This window comes from Triticum urartu, chromosome 5A (assembly GCF_056163025.1).
Source record: "Triticum urartu cultivar PI428250 chromosome 5A, HENAU_Tu73, whole genome shotgun sequence".
Lineage (NCBI taxonomy): Eukaryota > Viridiplantae > Streptophyta > Magnoliopsida > Poales > Poaceae > Triticum > Triticum urartu.
This window is the reverse complement of record NC_141877.1, coordinates 575,459,975-575,469,220: the sequence shown is the minus strand read 5'-3', so window position 1 is coordinate 575,469,220 and position 9,246 is coordinate 575,459,975.

Below are 9,246 nucleotides of genomic sequence, written 5' to 3'. Positions count from 1 at the left end.
ATTATCGGTAACAGATAGTTTTGTGATAAGGTAATTTGTAACGAGTAACAAGTAATAAAAGTAAATAAGGTGCAGCAAGATGGCCCAATCCTTTTTGTAGCAAAGGACAAGCCTGGACAAACTCTTATATAAAGGAAAGCGCTCCCGAGGACACATGAGAATTATCATCAAGCTAGTTTTCATCACGTTCATATGATTCGCGTTCGGTACTTTGATAATTTGATATGTGGGTGGAGTGGTGCTTGGGTACTGGCCTTACTTGGACAAGCATCCGACTTATGATTAACCCCTATTGCAAGCATCCGCAACTACAACAGAAGTATTAAGGTAAACCTAACCATAGCATGAAACATATGGATCCAAATCAGCCCCTTACGAAGCAACGCATAAACTAGGGTTTAAGCTTCTGTCACTCTAGCAACCCATCATCTACTTATTACTTACCAATGCCTTCCTCTAGGCCCAAACAATGGTGAAGTGTCATGTAGTCGACGTTCACATGACACCACTAGAGGGATGACAACATACATCTCATCAAAATATCGAACGAATACCAAATTCACATGACTACTTATAGCAAGACTTCTCCCATGTCCTCAGGAACAAACGTAACTACTCACAAATCATATTCATGTTCATAATCAGAGGGGTATTAATATGCATAATGGATCTGAACATATGATCTTCCACCAAGTAAACCAACTAGCATCAACTACAAGGAGTAATCAACACTACTAGCAACCCACAGGTACCAATCTGAGGTTTGGATACAAAGATTGGATACAAGAGATGAACTAGGGTTTGAGATGAGATGGTGCTGGTGAAGATGTTGATGGAGATTGACCCCCTCCCGATGAGAGGATCATTGGTGATGATGATGGTTTTGATTTCCCCCTCACGGAGGGAAGTTTCCCCGACAGAACAGCTCCGCCGGAGCCCTAGATTGGTTCCGCCAAGGTTCAGCCTTGTGGCGGCGGAGTTTCGTCCCGTGAGATTGCTTATGATTTTTTTCTCGACGAAAGACTCCATATAGCCAAAGATGGGCATCAGAGGGCCACCAGGGGGCCCACAAGACAGGGGGCGCGCCCAGGGGGGTAGGGCGCGCCCCCACCATCGTGGATGGTGGGTGGCCCCCCTCTGGTACTTCTTTTGCCCAATATTTTATATATATTCTAAAAATAATTCCCGTGGAGTTTCAGGACTTTTGGAGATGTGCAGAATAGGTCTCTAATATTTTCTCCTTTTCCAACCCAAAATTCCAGCTGCCGGCATTCCCCCTCTTCATGTAAACCTTGTAAAATAGGAGAGAATAGGCATAAGTATTGTGACATAATGTGTAATAGCTGCCCATAATGCAATAAATATCGATATAAAAGCATGATGCAAAATGGACGTATCAACTCCCCCAAGCTTAGACCTCGCTTGTCCTCAAGCGAAAGCCGAAATCGAAAAATATGTCCACATGTCTAGAGATAGAGGTGTCGATAAAAATAAAATACGGACATGAGGGCATCATGATCATTCTTAGAACAACAATATATATATACATATATATATTGTCATATGATCTCTTATGCTAAAGTAACAATTCATTCACATACTCAAGTATCAATCAGAAACTTCATTGAAAATTAACAAAATATAATCTCAGTCATTGAAGCAATTGCAATTTATCATAACATCAGAAAGAGTCAATATAAGAGCTTTTCAGCAAGTCCACATACTCAACTATCATTTAGTCTTTCACTTGCTAACACTCACGCAACATTTATGGTTATGAAGTTTTAATCGGACACAGAGAAAGATAGGGGCTTATAGTTTTGCCTCCCAACTTTTTACCTCAAGGGTAATGTCAACAATAATAGTTCATGAAAACTCACATCCAATTAGTTATATATATCAGGATCTTTCCAACACATTGTGCTTGCCAAAGGATAAAATGTAAAAAGGAAAAGGTGAAGATCACCGTGACTCTTATATGAAGTATAAGACAAGAATAAAAGATAGGCCCTTCGCAGAGGGAAGTGATGTCTACTACACAGCCTTCTTCTTGTAGACGTTGTTGGGCCTCCAAGTGCAGAGGTTTGTAGGACAGTAGCAAATTTCCCTCAAGTGGATGACCTAAGATTTATCAATCCGTGGGAGGCGTAGGATGAAGATGGTCTCTCTCAAACAACCCTGCAACCAAATAACAAAGAGTCTCTTGTGTCCCCAACACACCCAATACAATGGTAAATTGTATAGGTGCATTGCTTCGGTGAAGAGATGGTGATACAAGTGCAATATGGATAGTAGATGATGGTTTTTGTAATCTGAAAATATAAAAACAGCAAGGTAACTAATGATAAAAGTGAGCATAAACTGTATTGCAATGCTAGGAAACAAGGCCTAGGGTTCATACTTTCACTAGTGCAAGTTCTCTCAACAATAATAACATAATTGGATCATATAACTATTCCTCAACATGCAACAAAGAGTCACTCCAAAGTCACTAATAGCGGAGAACAAACGAAGAGATTATGGTAGGGTACGGAACCACCTCAAAGTTATCCTTTCTGATCGATCTATTCAAGAGTCCATAGTAAAATAACACGAAGCTATTCTTTCCGTTCAATATATCCTAGAGTTCTTACTAGAATAACACCTTAAGACACAAATCAACCAATACCGTAATGTCACCTAGATGCTCCAATGTCACCTCAAGTATCCGTGGGTATGATTATACGATATGCATCACACAATCTCAGATTCATCTATTCAAACCAACACAAAGAACTTCAAAGAGTGCCCCAAAGATTCTACCGGAGAGTCAAGACGAAAACATGTGCCAACCCCTATGCATAGGTTCATGGGCGGAACCCGCAAGTTGATCACCAAAACATACATCAAGTGGATCACATGATATCCCATTGTCACCACAGATAAGCGCGTGCAAGACATACATCAAGTGTTCTCAAATCCTTAAAGACTCAATCCGATAAGATAACTTCAAAGGGAAAACTCAATCCATTACAAGAGAGCAGAGGGGGAGAAACATCATAAGATCCAACTATAATAGCAAAGCTCGCGATACATCAAGATCATACCACCTCAAGAACACGAGAGAGAGAGAGAGATCAAACACATAGCTACTGGTACATACCCTCAGCCCCGAGGGAGAACTACTCCCTCCTTGTCATGGAGAGCGCCGGGATGATGAAGATGGCCACCGGAGAGGGATTCCCCCTCCGGCAGGGTGCCGAAACGGGTCTAGATTGGTTTTCGGTGGCTAGGGAGGCTTCTGGCGGCGGAACTCCCGATCTATTGTGCTCCCTGAAGTTTTTAGGGTATATGGATATATATAGGAGGAAGAAGTACGTCGGTGGATCTCCAGGCTGTCCACGAGGCAGGGGGGCGCACCCAGGGGGTTGGGCGCCCCCACCCTCATGGGCAGCCCGGGACTCTCCTGGTCCATCTTCGATACTCCATGGGCTTCTTCTGGTCCAAAAATAAGTTCCGTGAAGTTTCAGGTCAATTGGACTCCGTTTGATTTTCCATTTCTGCGATACTCTAAAACAAGGAAAAAACAGAAACTGGCACCGGGCTCTGGATTAATAGGTTAGTCCCAAAAATCATATAAAATAGCATATAAAACATCCAAGGTTGATAATATAATAGCATGGAACAATCAAAAATTATAGATACGTTGGAGACGTATCAGCATCCCCAAGATTAATTCCTGCTCGTCCTCGAGTAGGTTAATGATAAAAACAGAATTTTTGATGTGGAATGCTACCTAACATATTTATCCATGTAATCTTCTTTATTGTGGCAAGAATATTAAGATCCATAAGATTCAAGACAAAAGTTTAATATTGACATAAAATAATAATAATTCAAGCATACTAACAAAGTAATCATGTCTTCTCAAAATAACATGGGCAAAGAAAGCTATCCCTACAAAATCATATAGTCTGGCTATGTTCCATCTTCACCACACAAAGTATTTAAATCACGCACAACCCCGATGACAAGCCAAGCAATTGTTTCATACTTTTGATGTTCTCAAACTTCTTCAATCTTCACGCAATATATGAGCGTGAGCCATGGAGATAGCACTATAGGTGGAATAGAATGGTGGTTGTGGAGAATACAAAAAGGAGAAGATAGTCTCATGTCAACTAGGCGTATCAACGGGCTATGGAGATTCCCATCAATAGATATCAATGTGAGTGAGTAGGGATTGCCATGCAATGGATGCACTAGAGCTATAAGTGTATGAAAGCTCAACAAAAGAACTAAGTGGTTGTGCATCCAACTTGCTTGCTCACGAAAACCTAGGGCATTTTGAGGAAGCCCATCATTGGAATATACAAGCCAAGTTCTATAAAGAAAGGTTCCCACTAGTATATGAAAGTGACAACATAGGAGACTCTCTATCATGAAGATCATGGTGCTACTTTGAAGCACAAGTGTGGTAAAATGATAGTAGCATTGCCCCTTCTCTCTTTTTCTCTCATTTTTTTTTATTTTTTTTTTATTTTTTTATTTGGGCCTTTTCTCTTTTTTATGGCCTCTTTTATTTTATTTTATTTTTTATTTAGTCCGGAGTCTCATCCCGACTTGTGGGGGAATCATAGTCTCCATCATCCTTTCCTCACTGGGACAATGCTCTAATAATGATGATCATCACACTTTTATTTACTTACAACTCAATAATTACAACTCAATAATTACAACTCGATACTTAGAACAAGATATGACTCTATATGAATGCCTCCGGCGGTGTACCGGGATGTGCAATGACTCATGAGTGACATGTATGAAAGAATTATGAACGGTGGCTTTGCCACAAATACAATGTCAACTACATGATCATGCATAGCAATATGATAATGATGAAGCGTGTCATAATAACGGAACGGTGGAAAGTTGCATGGCAATATATCTCAGAATGGCTATGGAAATGCCATAATAGGTAAGTATGGTGGCTGTTTTGAGGAAGGTATATGGTGGGTTTATGGTATCGGTGAAAGTTGTGCGGTACTAGCGAGGCCAGCAATGGTGGAAGGGTGAGAGTCCATATAATCCATGGACTCAATATTAGTCATAAAGAACTCACATACTTATTGCAAAAATCAATTAGTTATCGAAACAAAGTACTACGCGCATGCTACTAGGGGGATAGATTGGTAGGAAAAGACCATCGCTCGTCCCCGACCGCCACTCATAAGGAAGACAATCAATAAATAAATCATGCTTCGACTTCATCACATAACGGTTCACCATACGTGCATGCTACGGGAATCACAAACTTTAACACAAGTATTTCTCAAATTCACAACTACTCAACTAGCTTTACTCTAATATCACCATCTCCATATCTCAAAACAATTATCAAGTATCAAACTTCTCTTAGTATTCAATGCACTCTATATGAAAGTTTTTATTATACCCCACTTGGATGCCCATCATATTAGGACTAGTTTCATAACCAAAGCAAACTACCATGCTGTTCTAAAGACTCTGAAAATAATATAAGTGAAGCACGAGAGTTCATCTATTTCTATAAAATAAAACCACCACCATGCTCTAAAAAGATATAAGTGAAGCACTAGAGCAAAAGACAAGCTACTCCAAAAGATATAAGTGAAGATCAATGAGCAGTCGAATAATTATGCAACTATTTGAAGACTCTCTAACATTTAAGAATTTCAGATCTTGGTATTTTATTCAAACAGCAAGCAAAACTAAATAAAATAAAATGACGCTCCAAGCAAAACATGTATCATGTGGTAAATAAAAATATAGCTCCAAGTAGAGTTACCGATGAACGAAGCGAAAGAGGGGATGCCTTCCGGGGCATCCCCAAGCTTAGGATCTTGGTTGTCCTTGAATATTACCTTGGGGTGCCTTGGGCATCCCCAAGCTTAGGCTCTTGCCACTCCTTATTCCTTAGTCCATCGAATCCTTACCCAAAACTTGAAAACTTCACAACACAAAACTTAACAGAAAACTTGTCATGGAATTGTCACGGCAGATGTCCTAGCGAAAGGACTTAGTCGTAGGGCCATCGCAACTAGGAAGCTTAAAGGGGTTAATCGGGACAAAGGACATGAGAGGTTTTATACTAGTTCAGCCCCTTACGATGAAGGTAAAAGCCTACGTCTAGTTGTGTTGGTATTGCTAGGGTTTCTATCACCAAGAGGCTTAACTCGCTGGCTTGGTTATCGGCCTCTTCTTTCTTGCCCTAAGCCGCCATCGTTTCGTCCCCTTATATACACGGGTTGACGCCTGGTGGCCTACAGAGTCCCGTCGGGCTCATAATCATGTCCGGCTCGGTGACTTCCTTTACATGTCTTTCTTTACAAGTCTTTCCTTACATACAACGGTTTGTAATATTGGGCCTTAAGCCGCCTCTAGGCCCTTGGGCCTTCTATAAGATTTAATAAACTATCATCTTAATGTTTACTGGGCTTCTTGTGTAACCCGCCATTGGGGCTGACCCGTGTTGGGGATCGTAGCAGAAATTTAAAATTTTCTACGCATCACCAAGATCAATCTATGGAGTAATCTAGCAACGAGGGGAAGGGGAGTGCATCTACATACCCTTGTAGATCGCTAAGCGGAAGCGTTACTAGAACGCAGATGAGGTAGTCGTACTCGTAGCGATTTAGATCGCGGTCGATTCCGATCTAAGCGCCGAACAACGGTGCCTCCGCGTTCAACATACGTGCAGCCTGGTGACGTCTCCCATGCCTTGATCCAGCAAGGAGAGAGGGAGAGGTTGGGGAAGACTCCGTCCAGCAGCAGCACGATGGCGTGGTGGTGGTGGAGGAGCACGGTACTCCAGTAGGGCTTTGCCAAGCACTACGAGAGACGAGGAGGGAGAGAGGTAGGGTTGCGCCTTGGGAGAGAGAGTGAGGGAGTCCTGGATTAGGGGTGTTCGGGTAACCGGACTATACCTTCAGCCGGACTCCTGGACTATGAAGATACAAGATTGAAGACTTCGTCCCGTGTCCGGATGGGACTTTCCTTGGCGTGGAAGGCAAGCTTGGCGATGCGGATATTCAAGATCTCCTACCATTGTAACCGACTCTATGTAACCCTAACCCTATCCGGTGTCTATATAAACCGGAGGGTTGTAGTCCGTAGGCAATCAACTCCATATACAACAATCATACCATAGGCTAGCTTCTAGGGTTTAGCCTCCTTGATCTCGTGGTAGATCTACTCTTGTACTACCCATATCATCAATATTAATCAAGAAGGACGTAGGGTTTTACCTCCATCAAGAGGGCCCGAACCTGGGTAAAACATCGTGTTCCCTGCCTCCTGTTACCATCCGGTCTAGACGCACAGTTCGGGACCCCCTACCCGAGATCTGCCGGTTTTGGCACCGACATTGGTGCTTTCATTGAGAGTTTCTCTGTGTCGTCACCTTTAGGCCCGATGGCTCCTTTGATCATCAACAACGATACGGTCCAGGGTGAGACTTTTCTCCCCGGACAGATCTTCTTCTTCGGCGGCTTCGCTCTGCGGGCCAATTCGCTCGGCCACCTGGAGCAGATCGAAAGCTACGCCCCTGGCCATCAAGTCAGGTTTGGAAGCTTAAACTACACGGCTGACATCCGCGGAGACTTGATCTTCGACGGGTTCGAGCCACGGCCAAGCGCGCTGCACTATTTCGAGGGGCATGATCTAGCTCTGCCTCCGGACAGTGCCCTGGAGGCCGCACATGCATCGGTTTCGACCCCTAACTCGGAGCCTATTGCGCCAATCGAGGATGAGCGGTTGGACATCACCTCGGGGGCTTCGATCTCAAAGGTGATCGAGCCGAACGCTAGCCCCGCACTCTGCATGATCCGTGACTCCGAGGATCCGGACTCCTTTCCGAACTCCGAACCCCCCGCGCCCCTGCCGATCGAATCCGATTGGGCGCCGATAATGGAGTTCACCGCCGCAGACATCTTTCAACATTCGCCTTTTGGTGACATCCTGAATTCCCTTAAGTCTCTCTCTTTATCAGGAGAGCCCTGGCCGGACTACGGTCAGCGAGGGTGGGATGCGGACGATGAGGAAATTCAAAGCCCACCCACCACCCACTTGGTAGCCACTGTCGACAATTTAAACGACGTGCTCAACTTCGACTCCGGAGACATCGACAGCATGGATGACGATGCAGGAGATACCGACGAACCAACGCCCATAGGGCATTGGACAGCCACCTCATCCCAGAATGTGTACATGGTGGATACCCCTAAAGGAAGCGACAACGAGGAAAAAGGGGATGGGACGGGAGATCGACCCCCCGAAAAGCAATCAAAGCGTCGGCGTAAACGCCAACCCAAGCCCCGCCTCGACAAAAACCCAGCCATAGAGCAGGACGAGCCGGTAGACGACGAGCAGGCCTTAGAGCAACCGTCCGAACAGGGCAACACGGATAGAGAAACCGAACACCCCTCCTCCGGAAAAAACGGCATTCCGGACGACCTCACGCCGGATAAACCTATGGAGCAGAAGAATCTCCACGAGAGGCTCGTTGCAACTGCACGCAGCCTAAAAAAGCAGAAGCGGAAGCTAAAAACAGCGGAAGATGCACTCCGGATTAGATGGAGCAAAGTAATCAGTACCGCAGATAAATACGGCGACAGTCGCCGCACTAAAAGCTATCCGAAAAGAAAGCTACTGCCTGAATTCGACGAAGAGGCCCTAGAGCCCTCGCATTCAAAAAATGAGAAAGCCACACGGTCGGATAGACGACCCCATAAAGCGGCAAGCGGCGCCACACCTAAATCGGCATGCGAACCACTTAAGGATTCGCATCATGGCCCAGTCAGGTCCATTTATGGGCCAAGAAAGCAAGCTCTCGTAAGCAACGCTATGAAGCCATCATCAGAATCCGGCACACCCAAATACAGGGGCGCCGCACACCCCCTATGTTCCACCGATGAGGTCCTGGACTATGAATTTCTAGAGGGATTCAAACCCGTAAACATAGAGGCATATGATGGAACAACAGACCCTGGAGTCTGGATCGAGGATTATATCCTCCACATACACATGGCTAGAGGAGACGATCTCCACGCCATAAAATATTTACCCCTTAAGCTTAAAGGGCCAGCCCGGCATTGGCTTAAAAGCCTTCCCGAAAACACAATTGGAAGCTGGGAAGAGCTCGAGGATGCTTTCTGGGCAAACTTTCAAGGGACCTATGTCCGCCCTCCGGATGCAGACGATCTTAGTCACATAACTCAACAACCCGGA